This window comes from Rhea americana, unplaced genomic scaffold (genome assembly GCF_003343005.1).
Source record: "Rhea americana isolate MKP2758 unplaced genomic scaffold, rheAme1 scaffold_138, whole genome shotgun sequence".
In the NCBI taxonomy this organism is placed as follows: domain Eukaryota; kingdom Metazoa; phylum Chordata; class Aves; order Rheiformes; family Rheidae; genus Rhea; species Rhea americana.
Genome location: NW_028185461.1, coordinates 774,162 through 789,105, shown reverse-complemented (window position 1 = coordinate 789,105; position 14,944 = coordinate 774,162). Strand labels below are relative to the sequence as shown.

At 45.9% G+C, this 14,944-nt stretch overlaps 1 protein-coding gene across 1 annotated transcript in view; it reads right to left on the bottom strand.

Moving 5' to 3' along the window:
• Positions 1–14,630, bottom strand: part of TEKT3 (tektin 3) — a 100,372-nt gene extending 85,742 nt beyond the window's left edge. Inside the window, exon 1 of the mRNA XM_085298311.1 lies at positions 14,563–14,630. The gene's annotated coding sequence lies outside the window, so the exon portion shown is untranslated. The remainder of the gene's footprint in view (positions 1–14,562) is intronic.
• Positions 14,631–14,944: the final 314 nt, after the last annotated feature.

Genomic DNA, 14,944 nt, shown 5'->3' with positions numbered 1-14,944 from the left:
AAAAAAAAAAAAAAAAAAAAAAAAGCATTGGGTCCTGTCCAGGTTGTGATGCCTGTCCTGAGCACAACTTCTGTGCAAGAGGGAGGAACAAATCCATGCACCAATACAGGGTGGAAGATGACCTGCTGGAAAGTAGCTCTGCAGAAAATGATCTGGAAGCACTAATGGACAAGTTGACCCTGAGCCCAAGTACAAAGGCCAATAGTATCCTTGGTTGCATTAGGGAGAACATCACCGACAGGTTGAGGAAAGTGATCTTTTCCCTCTACTCAGCTCTAGTAAAGCCACTTCTGGAGTACTATGTCCAGTTTTGGGCTCTTCAGTACAAAAGAAAGATGGAGCTACTGGAGACAGTCCAGTGAAAGGCTAAGAAAATTAAGGGACTGGAGCTTCTCTCATATGACAAAGGTTGACAGGGATGTGATTGTTCAGCCTGGAGAAGAGAAGGCTGATGAGGGATCTTATCTATGCTTACAAATATCTGAAGGGAGGGTGTAAAGACTCTTCTCAGTGGTATCCAGCACTAGGATGAGAGGTAATGGACACAAACCAAAACACAAGTTCCATCTGAATATATATATATACACATATATACACATATATACACACACATACATATATAATCTTCACTGTGAGGGTAACAGAGCACTGGAACAAGTTGTCCAGAGATGTTTTGAAGTCTCCATCCTTGGATATGTTTAAAAGTCATCCGGGTAGAGTTTTGGGCAAAGTGCTCTAGGTGACTCTACCTGAGCCAGGAGAGTTGGACTAGGTGATCTCCAGAGGTCCTTTCTAACCTCAACCATTCTGTGAAGATCTCCAGTTAACAGCACAGCTCCATGGCAGGCTGCAAGCCTCATCCAGGAAATACTCTGAAAGCCAACCCACATCAAGCTTCCTGCTGTCACACCCATGTAGCCAGCTGTGCTGAGTTAGCTAAAACAAAGCTAGCTGAGCTCTATCTGCTGATAGATATTCAATAGAACATCTGATAGATGCTCAGTGTAGACATAGTCTTCAACTCAGAGGAAATAAGTGCAACAAAACCAGTTTTGTGTGTTTACAGCAAATGGTGCATTTCTCCTACATTCCCCAGAAGCTTTCAACTCTCCTTCTGCATGAGGAGTATGTGCAGTTCAGGGCTCCTTTTCCACAAGAAGCACAGTCACATGGAGTTTGCTTCACAGAGCCGGGAGCATGAAGAGAAAAAGGCTTATGGGGCAGCTACCTCTTGAGATGACCCATCTGCAAGCAGTAGGAGCTAAATGCTGCCCACTGTCTCTACTGCCAGCCCTGTTATTTAAGCAACTGAGCTCTTCAGCAATGTAGTCACTTGCATTGCCCTCCCCTGCCCTCTCGGACATCCTGTCACTGCTCTCAATGCCTCCAATACTCATATGAGCACAAAACCAAAACACATAATATGCCACACCCCAGTGCTAGTAGTTAAAACGCACCATGGTTACTCTGCATGCAGGGAGGGCTGGATTTGGGATCAGATGAAATCATGAAAACTAACGAAGAGACAAACCAGGCTGGCAGGGCAGGCAGGGAGGGATAGAAGCTTTAAGTATTAGTCAGAAAGAGTCAAAAGTTCATGATATTCCCACAGCAGAAAAGCTCTGTAAAGGCACTGTGCTCAGGTTAAGCACTTAAACATGAGGAAAGAAGAGTTTTCTCAGCAAGGGCTTCCCCCTCATAACGTACCRCTTGCCCTCTGTCCACACTCATGAACAGGGACAGAAAGAGACAAAACTCAACCAAGTCACAAAGCAAAACTAAACCACAGGCAAGGTTGGCACCTTCCAGGTGGTTCTCAAGGCTAGAGTCTCAGTCAATTGCTACTGCCAAAACATTCAGCAGCAACCCATTTGGTTTCAACACCCAACAGCACTCGCACAGGGTTGCATTCCAAACCCCCATTGCACCAAGTGATCCATCAGCTCCAAAAAAGCTGCACATTTAYTCTTTACAGCTGAATTGGAGTTTGGGACATACTGTGGGGAAGACAACTTCTGGCTAATGCTTCCGCTAACCTGAGGCTTAGCTCAAAGTTGATACTGGGCTGAATACTCTCATTAAGATGYAGCTCAGATCTGGTTCCAGAAGAATGCTAGCAAGCTCCAGAGTTGGTAATGATCTTGTGAAGTATGGCTTTGCAGAGGCTAGAAAGAAACTGTCTTGAAAGCAGTCACATTGTATAAGGAAGGACTCAGATGTCATCTCTAGTTATGCCTATCTTTACTTCTCAAGTAGCAAATAGGAGCAATGAAATAGTTGCTGTGGAGAACAGCAGCTAGCCGTGGGTATGTGRGAGCATGGCATACTGTCCCCTTCTGAAGGTCCTTGTTGTGCTGGTGCTTTCTTTGCTGGAGTCACTTGCATGCACTATCCCTTTGCATGTGTCATACACCACAACACACCATTTTTCAGTTACAGGGAAGGCAGGACGTGTCTGCCTCAGGCATTCTGTCCCACATCTAATACACAGGCTTAGGTACGAGGAGATGCCGAAACAAAACAAAAATTCAGATCCAGGTGCATACCTGACCTCTTGGTAAAGGACCTTCTCCATAACACCCAGAGAAATAAAAACAGTCACCTACAGAAAGGAAAGGAGCATCTACCTCCTCGCGGCCTCCCCAAGACAGCCTTACCATTTGGTTGTCAAGCCACATCTTCAGCAAATGCTGGAACAACAGAGTTCATGGCAACATGGCAGGGAAACTTTGACCAGATCCTCAGCCAGAGTAAATCAGTGATGCATTAATCAAGCCAGAGCTTTACAACAGTGGAAGATCTGGCTCATGCTCAGTCCACAAGACCAGCTGCCATCAGACTAACACAGCACAAATTAAACACAAGGTTTTTAAGTCTAATCTTGGATCAAAAGTAGAAGTATGTAATTCAAGTTACAGGCACAGCTTCRAATTAATATTTGTTTTACCTTAATTACTGTGCTATTGCCTCAGCAGTGAACTTCACGTGATAAGCAAGATTCTGCTGTCAGCCAACACAAACTGCCTGGGAGTAATTTATACTGAGCCTCATTCAGTTTACCTAACACCAAAATTAGCTCTATCTGGCCAATTAAGTTCAGAGCATAGTTCCAAAAAAACCCACATCTCCTGGATGGGAACATGCATCTTTCACAGAAGAGAAGCATAGCACAAAAGTACGCAGTGATTCCAAGGTGTCCACCCAARATATTGAATTCTAACTTTGTCGTATAAAACAGCTATAACATTAGCTTGAGAGTTGGTGACTTGGCAAGTGTGTTATTTCTACAAGGAAACAAACAGATAAGTGTGACYGTTCCTGCATCCCACAGGAACCAGAAAGATGCTCTGGGCTCACTCTCCCCCCCTCCCTGCACCTTCCCTCCCTATTTTWTCATCTGTAATCCTAGCACTGTTTCACAGAGTAGTAGTATATTATTCAGAGAAGCYAAATATTTCCCCTGTGTAGTAATCTAAACAAAAATAGAAAGGATGGCATGAGTTTCCCAGGATGGCTCGCACCCAGACTTTAAATTTGGCTTGATAACCTTTGCCAAGCTCCCCACACTGGCTAGATCATTCAAACAGAAGTTTCAAACAGAAGTTGATGAGAAGAGCTTAAAACAGGACACTGAATGGTTCAGTGGAAATTCAAACATCGCCCCAGCACGTTCATACTAACAGCTTCCAAGTTGCTGCTGGAGAAACCGTCTAATATCCACTTCTGTTGACATCCTAAACCTTAACTCTRAATGGTTTCTCAGCTTGCATGCAAAGCTATAAATTTTGGATCTAAAGTTAAATCAGAAAGCATCTACTGTCTCACCCAGCATCCTGGTCTGATTCACAGCTGGAACAAGAGCTAAGATGACCAGGATGATCAGACAGCCCCACCTCATGGGTGAGAAAGCAGAAAAGRGGGAATCTGGATTTAATTTGAGGTGAAATACTGAGCAACATCCACTCCTGAGACCAGAGTTACCAACCACGTGGAGGAAAAACTGGTTCTTGGTTCAAATACAATCTCCAGTCTGAARCCAACATGCTTCAGATCCTACAGCTCCTGACAACACCAAAGTAGCACAAGTCTCTGGAGCACCCAGAGAGACCCTGACTGGCTCTGGGAAAGGCTATGTTGTTCTTAAGCAAACACTTCCATCCAGGTTGCTCTGCACCCTATTGCAGCGCTAGCCACAGGTTGCAGAGAGCATGATGCAGGAGCATGATGTGGAATGCAGCTGGGCTGAGTCAGGACAAGTCCAGGGCAAGGCAGGTTTGCAGACTCAGCCAGATCAAACAGAAGAGTTTGTGGTGACCCATTGGCAAGTCCAGGCTGTCTCATTGTTGGCAGCGGTCATCTCTAGCAGGCATTTCACGCTCCAGGGTCCTGCACCAAAAAGGTAGGCTGAAGTGCAGCACACAAACCAGCTATAAAGAGACAGTCTTCTGGTCAGAGGCATTTTGACACAAACATCTCAGAGAGGAAGGACCCTCTTGTAGCTAAGGAGTTTCTATCAGGTGATGAGCAAGGGATGGATCTTCTCTCCCATGGAGTTCTGCAAGACTGGAAAAGTCAGAAAATTCAACTTCTCCATGCCTTTAGTCCTCTTGGTGAGAAGATGAAGGCAAACTTTCCTCTGCAGTTCTGCGTAGTCTAGTCAGCAAGTTCATTGGAGCAAAGATTGTGTTCAGCCTACAGACTCCAGTCTCCACAGGACACCTCAATCTTGCTGCAAAAGTTTGCTATTTCCCAGACTTTTCTGGAAATAGCCAGAAGCTTCTATGCTTGCAAGTCACTATCTCTAGCAGTGGGCAAAAGGAATTTTACTAAGCGAAAACTTAACCCTCTGTGRTTTCTAATATTTTCCTTTCACAGGCCAACCTTGAATCTCAAAGCACATGGCCTCATTTTCACTAGTGTAGAAGCACTTAGATTTCACACACTGTTGGAGATCAGCTGGTCCAACCCCTTGTTCAAACARGGTCAGCTAGGGCAGGTTGCTCAGGATCATGTCCAGTTTTTGAATAATTCCAAGGATGGAAATGACTTTTTGCTTCATGAAAGGGAAGGAAGAATATTTAGTCTAGTCAAAAAAACCAACTTGATTCATGGCACATCCAGTCATCAGCTCTCAGTCACACAACCTAGGCAAAAAAAAAAAGCAGCTCAGTTTCTAGATTTAGTCATCTGAGTCCATAAGGAAGACTTGTCTATACTTTGCCATTTTAATGCTTGCACATACTGAAGATTTCAGAGCGCACATGTAACAAAACATTTTCATACCTCTGAGACCACATAAACACARGATCATAGTAGGGTACCTCAAACTCCTTAAAAAGAGCACTAACCCTGAAGATGAAGGGAAAAATCCAAATCCAACAATTCCACCCTTCAAACATTAGGCAGGACTTCATGCAAAACAGACTATTCAAAAGCATTCGGAACAGCAACCAATCTCAACAGCAGTGATAAGCAGTGCCAGCTAAGAAAAAAAAATCAGTTGGAAGAGGAAAAAGTTTCATCTGGAAGCTATTTTGCTGGAAGATTATTTGTTTTCACCAAAGCTGTTGTCTTTTTGTCAAAAGGAAAGACTCCAATTGGAAAGTGTTCACCACCATGCATCAAAAACCTCATCAGCCAGAAAAACAGAAAATTTGGTCCTTTTAGTTAAAAAGTCTCCCAAAGCAGAGGAAAAAAAAACACACAGTTTGCTTTCATTTCATCATGAAACTCTCCTTCTTAAAGGGAATCATCTCCCAGCCAGCTCTACCAATCAGCAATCAGGGTGCTTTGCCAACTTCACAAGATGTGACGCCATGCATCACGCATGGTGCATCTACCACAGGACACTGTCAGCCCACACAAGTCCTGATGTGTCTTTGCTCTTGGCTGTAATTTCAGGTGGCCCCTGACTGCCTCCCACTGARCAGCATTTGACTCCAGCTGGAGACTCACAGAAGAGTTGTATTCCCAAATACATCCAAGGCTCCAGGCCAGCAGTGTGCTTTATATGTCAAATCTTTGCTCCAGTGATGTCAAAGTTCTGATTTTGGCTTCAGGGGATCCAGGGTTACAAAGTACGTGCCAGTATTTCAGAAACTAGCCCTTAATGAGCAACCTGGCTCTTTGAAATGGAGCACGAGTTGATGAACCAGCTCATCTCACCATCCAGTTACCTTAAACGTGCATGCTATGTAAGTCCAGCACACAGTGACACGCCTCACATTCCCCAGAGATGCCTTTCGTTAAAAGCAGGGTGTGCGCACGCACACGCATGTTCCTCGCCAAGAGCTGTCCTGGATGCAGCATGCAGCGTGAGCCAGGCGGCTGAAATAGCATCCATTTTTAGCAGGAAGATGCTGCAAGGCCGTGACGCCCGCCTGCCACCCTAGAAATGCAAGGCGGGAATGTTCAGTATCCAGCGAAATTAGCCTTGAGAACAGAAATACCCAGTTTGGACAATTAATCTTCCCAGGGGAAGAGAACATTCCCCTGGCCCGCCCTTCGGAAACCCAGGATGACCCGGGACAGAGCTCGCGGGTCTGTCGCTTTTAATCAACAAACAAGAATAGAGAACAATGAGACAGGCAGAARAGGAAATCATACATGTGCCACCAAATATAACTCAGGAAGGGGCCTGTGTTTGAGTGGCRAAGCCTCTTCTGTAGGCTGAAGGCTTTTGCTTGCTTATCCACCTGGACTGCCACGCTTATTTACTCAAAAGRCTTTCTGAAGTGGTTTAGCTGCAGCAAGTTCTTGCATTTGTTTTCGTTCTCCTGTATAWACCACTGTAGCCTCCCTGCTTCTCCCTCCTGGAAGCTGTGATGCTTCTGTAAAATATTTATCCTCTTGTGCAGACTGCTGCTTCAACAAGCACAGGAAAGAAAATCCCTCAACTAGTTGTGGCTGCTGAGTTGTATTGGTTTCATGTCTTCTTGGGAGCCTCTTGAAAGGCCTGAGTGAAAGAGGTCAGTTGAAAAGGCCTCTTGATGACAAGCTTTCTTGTTAGCAGACCTTGGCCTGAGCAAAGCAGATGGATGATGCATACCGAGGAAAAGYGTTTGGGTTTTGTTTTTTAATACAGGCATGTACATTCATCAAGAACAGCACATGAGTGCAGAAAAGAAAAAAACCCAAAGCAGCTTTTGAGTCTACGCAGTCACTCTAAGTGAACCTTCCCTTCGCAATCCAGGCCCGGAAATTCAGTTTTAACAAGGTTTAACTGCTTTGACCAACAAGCAAATTGGACCACTCAATGAAAGGGATCGTATAAGTGTTGACATATCTACCATCTCTGATATTTTTCTGTCAACCAAGAGTTCTGCTCTGCACAGGAAATTCTCTCCATTCCTAGACTACATCAAGAGAAAAAAGCACCTATTACTGTGAATCCTATATAGCCATGAAAAGCCAAACCGGGGGTACAAGGGTGACTTGCACTCCTTATATTTTTCTTGCTTTTGGTTGCTAACTATGCCCACAGAACCACAAACCGGTGGATTTGCTGTGAATCAAGACTCCTCTAGCATCCAGTGGGTTCTCTGCTCTCCTGCAGGGAGCAGCCCTAGCTTTTAACAGAGCCTTGCTTAGAGGCCAGCTCTGAGGATCAAGCCTTTCCTGCTTTACAGCTTTGATCTCTACAAACAWACTCAAAGCACATAAAACCTTGACACTGCTCCTGCAAAGTTAACAACTAAATACCCCACAATGTTAGTGATGCACAATAAAGCTTTTAGGGAGGTTCTTGCTCATGTAATGCTACTCAACATTCAATCACTAGCCAAAGGTTAGGCAGATTSCTTGAGCAGAAGAGCATGAAGAACATTGCTAATTCCGAAGACAYATTCAAAGGCCTCTGTGAATCACAACCAAGATATTCGGTGCATCCAAGTGAGCAGTTAAAGCATGCCTCCTCTACAAAGTCTACTAGCTGTAAAGTAACCTTTCTACAACCTTTAGACAGCAGCAACTTTCTGAAAGTTGTGGAAACATATCAGTGGGAGGGTAATAGAGAAACATCAAATATGAAGCTTATAGGAGATGGATCTAGGCAAGATGGGAGGTCAGGAATAGAGCTCATGCACCCCTACATGCACCCAGACTTGGAGGATGAGCAGATAGAGCTGGCTAAGAACAGCACATTGAGAGAGGAACCACCTACAAACAGGTTTGTGATGATTTCTAGGACAATTGCAAGGGAAACTTAAACAGTTTATGAAGACATTTCTTGGTGGGCAGACCACACCACTAGCAGGACTCAGCCCTGAACCAGGCAGGTTTCACAAGGGCCACTGACCTGCTGCTCAGACAGGACACAGAGGTCCCAATAGGATGTACATGCTATCAGTGATGCTTCCACACCCAGCATTCAGTTAAACAGATATTCCCATGATATTTGCTTGAAAGTTTCCTGAACACTTCATACACTCCTGCAAGGAAACATTTATGTTATGGTTTCCATGTAAAACCAATACAGGAGACCCCTGGACATCAGTAAAACTTTTTTTTTTTTTTTTAAAGGAAAAGTACTCATTGCTGAAAGAATCCCTTGCAAGAATCCCTTGCAGCACTGTTTTTCTTAATCTGTGAACAACAAAATATTACTTTGAATTGTGCAGCTTTCCCTCAGAATTGCAGTGCTCTGCAATGGTCTGTTCAGCCTCCAACATCCTCTGCTTGCTAGGAAGCACTATTATTTCCACTTCATAAGATACAAATGTGAGAGTCAACAGAAGATATAATCTTCTTAAGGGTGCACAGTAAAAGAGAAGCCAAAAACAAAACCTAGCAGTTGCTATAGCAAATGCCTCACAAGGCTGCACTGTCCCTGAACTGGYAGGAAGAGTGTTTGAGAAGAAACATACCCAGTAAAGCAGGTTGATTCCAGAGAAGCATCCTCAAATTAAAATACAGGCCACTACATCCAAAATGGTGTTGTGTTCCCAACGCCAAGACATCCAGGGCCTGGGTTTCAGAATATAAGAGCTTGATGCTTAGTGAAGTCAATCTCTCTCAGAGGTACTGGCCAGGGTTTCCAGATTGAAGTCACAGAACGGGTAGGGTTGGAAGRGACCTCTGGAGATCATCTAGTCCAACCCCCCTGCTCAAGCAGGGTCACCTAGAGCAYGTTAGGCAGGATGGCATCCAGGCGGGCCTTGAATATCTCCAGAGAAGKAGACTCCACAACCTCCCTGGGCAACCTGTTCCAGTACTCTCCTGACCTGTGGTTACATTCATTTTGTCACCTCTAGGACTTAACCCTAAATAAGGGACACATTCAACTCTCCAAATCCATCCCTGGAGTTCAGACAATCCAAATTTTTTTTTTTTTTTTTGGGGGGGGGGGGGGAGCAGGAGGGGGAAGGGGACAAAAAGTTTGAAGCCAATTAGTTTTCTTGATCTGTCCTGRAAAAGGCCGCCAGGACTAAAGTCATTCCAGTTACATGTATGGCTTATAGCATGAAAGGTCCAACTCACTGCAGTGTCCTCTYCAGTGTTTTTCACAATACTGCTCCTTGCTCCAAAAGGAAAGTCCCCCTCCTCCAGTAAAGACTGATACCTCTTCTACAGCATTTTTTTCCTATYCTGTCTTCAGCCATACACTCTGAAATCCTTTAACAGTAGACGGTACTTCTACACAAGACAGGATAAAATGAATCCCAAATTTGTTCCATTCAGAGAAAGAGACTGCAGTAAACCTGCAGCTTGCACAGACACCTCTGTCTGCTGTTTCGTTGAACCAGCCGAGCTGCAGCATGGAGCCAGAAGTCTGGAAGAGTTTAGCACACTGAAGACAGACTCAGGGACCAGCATTCAGAGTCAGCGTGAGAAGCCCTCTGGGCTGCTGGGAGCCCTGCACCAGTGCTGCCTCCAGCTCAGTAAGTTTGTGGTGGGGATCAGAGCTGTGCTGCAAACATGCTTGAGGTCCCCCTMCACTCAGAGCCACTTAGTCTCCTGGCTTTTGGGAGGCAAAGCTTTCTTTGACCAATTTTTGCAGCTCCTCCTCCTGTTATCTCTGTACCTGAGGTCAAGGAGCAAAGGCAGACTCAAAAGGCCAGTGCACCCACCAGCCAGCATGGGCTGCTCTCCCATATCAGAGAACCTCAGCACAGGTAGATGCTCAAATGTGCCAGCAAAATCAGGTACCACTGACTTGTGCGCTGCAGGGTCACTATGCACCGTGCATACGTAACACTGCAGGAGCACCCAGTGCTATGCTGCAGCTCAAACTGCTGCAAAGTGCTTAACAGATCTTAATCGRGGCTCAGTTCCACACTTTTGAGCAATGTATTGCCCTCTCTGCTTGGGTGTCATGCTGAACAGCACTCATTAGCCATGAACAAAGGGACAGTGGAGTAGGAGGAAAAGCAGATATCCCCTGTTCCATCACCAGTGGGAGTTGGGAAACATCTGTGGAGTCCAGGCAAAGATTCTGCCCATCTGTGCTTTTCTTTGAGTTTGGAGTTCAAGCAGATCAARATTTTGCCCAAAGTCTCAGTTTTTAACCCAGCTTTATAGAGTAAGTGGAGACAGACCAAAGGTTACTCCTAAATCCAGATAGCAGACATCTGTCCCAAGTCCCRTGAAAGCACTAGAATTCTCAGGCCCAGCACAGTGAAATATTGCTAGACAAGTTGAACCAATCCAATCTCAGTTTGCTAAAGTCCAGATCTGGTGCCAAAGACAGCAGTAGAYAGGTAGGCTCTCAGCACACAGTAAAACATCAGCTGCCTGCARTATCAACTGTGTAGCATTCTTCACCTCTTCAACAGGTGCTCTGAGATTTTCCAGCACAACACACATCCTGCAGAAACTCATCCCCATCTGWTCCAGAGCAGAACACTCCCCACATAGTCCCATCTGGAAACCTTGATGCAGCGGCCAGGTTTCAATTTACTTCCACATGTGCCAGCAAGCTCAGAAACAGCAAATGTGGGAGCCTAATTGACCAAACAGGTCCATCATTGAGGATGGATGCTCTGGGAGCCAGCAGCTCATGAGGCACAAGCCAGCTGGTTATTACCACTTCTCTGGTATCTTCAAAATATGAGAGAAGATATATAATTTCAGTTTTTATACTCCAGRTGAATCTCTTCTCAAATAGGAGAACTTTTAATGCTGCAACAGATGCTAACACACTCTTTGAAAGGTCTGAGCAGACAAGWCAACCCACTCAAGCTCTGTGGAAACAGCTTTGAGGAAGCAAAATTCAGGCTGAGGAGAAATCATGTTATTAACGGCACTTCCAAATGCACAAGCTGTTTAAGGGGTGAGTAGGAAAGGGCCCAGTGCGGCAGGACAGATCCTCAGAAGAGTGCTCTGCACTCCAGATGACAAACAGTCCCCAGGCTACCTTAGTTAAGCTTTTTTTTATTTTTTTTTTTTTGGGGGGGGGGGGGAAGGGAAGAAAATCAGAGCATCTCAATTTCTTGATCATGCTTCTGTTCTGCTACAGCAGCAAAATAGACCCAGAAATCCTGTTAAACGAGCTCTAAGTGAATGGGTACTCCTTTCAGTACTCCCCGATGAGCCCATCRGGGCTGGGCTGAACCCACCCAAGCCCCTGAAGCTTGGGTTAATTCCAGCTCTGGCAAGAGCAGACCGCAAAGGCGCAGGAGCCCGGAGGGAAGCGAAGATCAGGATGCTGGCAGCCAAGGCCCAGTGCTCAGCCACAGGGTCACTGTTCCGACAACATCTGCTTTCTATGATCCCCTGGGCCGGACTCCAAGTTCGGAACATATACATCTATGTCTTCATACAGGATGAGCCACATGCCTCTCCAAACGCTGCCGACCGGTGACCCTGGCAAAACGCAGCGGAGGTGCRGCAGAAAGCAGCTCCCCCAGAAACACCCCTCACCTGCTGAGAAACAGCGAGTTGCAGAACAAGCGGAGCAGCTGTGATTCCTGCCTACAAAGCAAGGCTGCAGTGTTCAACCTCGCTGAGTAAAGTCCAGCAGCGCCACTGGCTTTTAAGGGCATCCTTTCTCTGCGGTGGCACTTCTGCAGTGCCCGCACTGCGGGCAGTGTTGTTCTAACCTCTTCCACCCGGGTGGCAGCAGAAACATCTGCAGGCTGATATACATGCATGGGGCTCAACAAACCAAGAAAGATAAGTGGTCAGCAGGGAAACACTCCCACCCACCTCACCACATCTGGAGCATGACTGCACCTCAGGAAGCTGCTTGGATACCAGACAGCCCGGCCTTTGCAGCAGGAGAGCTGGCCCCAGCCCTAAGGGGCTGGAGTCACATGTAGTCTCATACAAAGCATGGTGACCCAAAACCTGCTCCCTTCACTACGACAGAGACCAGTACAGCAGAGGAGCTCCAGTCCGCCACACCTGCATGCGATAAGTCRCATCTGGAAGCAACTGTGGAAGGAGGATGACTTGCACTGCCTCAAAGTGAATTTTGAGCCCCTTATGGATGGCTCAGGACACGATRGCTCACACTGCAGGGCCTGGTGCATGGTAGGGACACCCTAATGACTGATTTGGGTCTGCAGGATTTGCCAGTTTGACCCTGCTCCATTGGAAAAAAGCTGCCATGCTCCAGAGCCGGKTTGGGAAGAAACTCAGGCACCTCCCGGCAGGGCTGGGCTTGGATCGTGACCCTTTTGGAGGCTGACCAGGCACATACAGAGCCAGGACACATCCCACCTCCTGGGTGCRTGTCACCTGCAACCCTGGAAAGCCACCAGCAAGCACCTGAGAGGTGATTCCTGCTCTCCTCAAGGAACTTGCCCTCCTCATTTATCTATTCCAGAGGTGGCAGATGAGCTTGTCTTGACCAAGACACAAAGGAGCTGAACCAAGCTCCTAGCTTTGCATAAAGATGAAAACCAGGGGAGGAGCTGAACCTTTTTCACAATTTTTTTTCTTGGTACAGCACTGAAGTGTTTCAGACACATACAAAAGAAACATTTATGACTATTTATGAAGCAATTAAAGAGCAAAGCTGTATAAAGCACCCATGCATAGCTTTTACCCCTGGGASCAGTGAAAATAATTCCTAAGCTTTTATCCAAAATATCAACTTCTCCAGCTGGCAGTATCCTTCCTCTGCAACTCACCTTCCTCTACCCGGGACAGTAGCCCTGCTTTTACGCTCAAGGCAGCACATGCATCCCCTAAGAGATCACCCTCATGCAAGCGATTTGTAGTCCCTAGAGAAAGAAAACCTTGCAGGAGRGTCCTGAGAGCAGGACAGCTGCTGATCCATCAGATGTCCCACAAAAGCACAGTGAGGGATCGTGCTCGGGTCCCCTGCAGCACCAGACACCCTGGGAGCTGCAAGAGCAGCTGCCCCACACATCAAGCCTACAGCGAGGTATGCGGTCACAGAGGCTGCTCTAAGGCACCTTCGCACCACCCAGGTTAAAAACTGCACCCAGGAACAATTAATCATTAGTGATTAACCAGACAGTAAAATACATGTAACAGCAAAAAGGTAGAAGAGATCTAGGGAAATGGAACAGCAAAAAAATTATCACCTAACTCGCATATTTGCTTCCTGCATGTAGGTGACTTACATGTCCATAGCACTGCTGGAGCATGTTTCCTCTGAACAGTTTGCTGCGATATCTCACTGTTTTGGCCAAAATCAGTTATCCAAGAAGCTACTGAGTTKCCACAGTGCAGCAGGAAGCCAAGCTGCTTAACAGAGCAGAAGCGAGTTTTCATAGTCCCCATGCTCACCTGGTGCACTAATACTGACCCAGGCCTAAGGAGCAGGGGTCTGGCTTCTCCTCCAAACCATGCTGATTAATGCAAAAAGCCCTGTTAATGTCACCTGCTGCAAACACACACTCCTCACCACCCCCCCCAGTCAGAACAGCATTGCACACGTGGTGAACTTGAATTCCCAGRCTGAAATTAGCCACTAATGACTAAGTAGCCGCTAATCACACTCGCTTGCCAAGACCTCTGAGGAGAGAACGTACACCTGTGGAACTACCCTGTGACAAGCAACTTATTACAAGGAATCTCACTTTTTTCCTGCTGATCTATCCATAACAAAATTTCAACATATTTGAAAACCCCAGAGCATGAATCACATTTCCTCAGCAAATAGTTCCTGACTTCGGTATCAGAGAGCMGGGGGCAAATAGACAGTTTCCTCCCAAGCCTTGGAGCACGTGAGGCCAGGTCTGCTCCCAGAGCGAGCAGGAGAAAAACAAGCCAACACGCTGTCAAATCTAAATTTTGTATCCACATAACCGACTTGTTCACGTATTGCATATTCATGGGTTCCCAGTACAGAATTCTCTCAGCTTTGCCCACTGCAGAGTTAAAAATTTAGGTTCACTAATATTTTAGCAGTCAAGCTCCACTGTCAATCCAGGGAGTATTTAAGCCYATAAATAAGGAATACTAAAGCCTTCGTGGAAAACGAGTACGAGGGAAATGCACATGCTTACAGTGCATATCTAAGGAAGGYGATAACCTGAAGGCAGCGTGCTTTTTTCCAAATAACTATTTTGATGGAAATCAGGAGGAGGTTTCACTTCATCTTGGCACAGCACCAGCAACGTGGAGCCAGCTGTCCTCAGTGGCACTTACCTGCCAGTGAGCTCTTAAAGGTGTTAACAGAAGGCATCTCCATCCGCGTCAAGTGGTCAAATATGTCCCTCCCAGAAGGCTCCAAGATTCCCTTAAAAAAAGCATCCATTTTTTCCTCTTAAAAAAAAAAAAAAAAAAAAAAAAAAAAAAAAAAAAAAAAGAAAGAAAGAAAAAGAAAAAGAAAAAAGTGGTCAAAACATTTTCTCCTATTTTTTCCTTCTTCCTCAGATGCCCCTAGTCTGGGAGCAGATTGCAGGAAGCTGCTCTGCTGCCAACAAACACTGCGTTACTATAGGGATGTTACACTACAGCCACTCTCAGGAAAACAGCTGATACCTCACACACCAGCGCCTTCAAATTGCTCAAAAAGCCATTGAAGTCA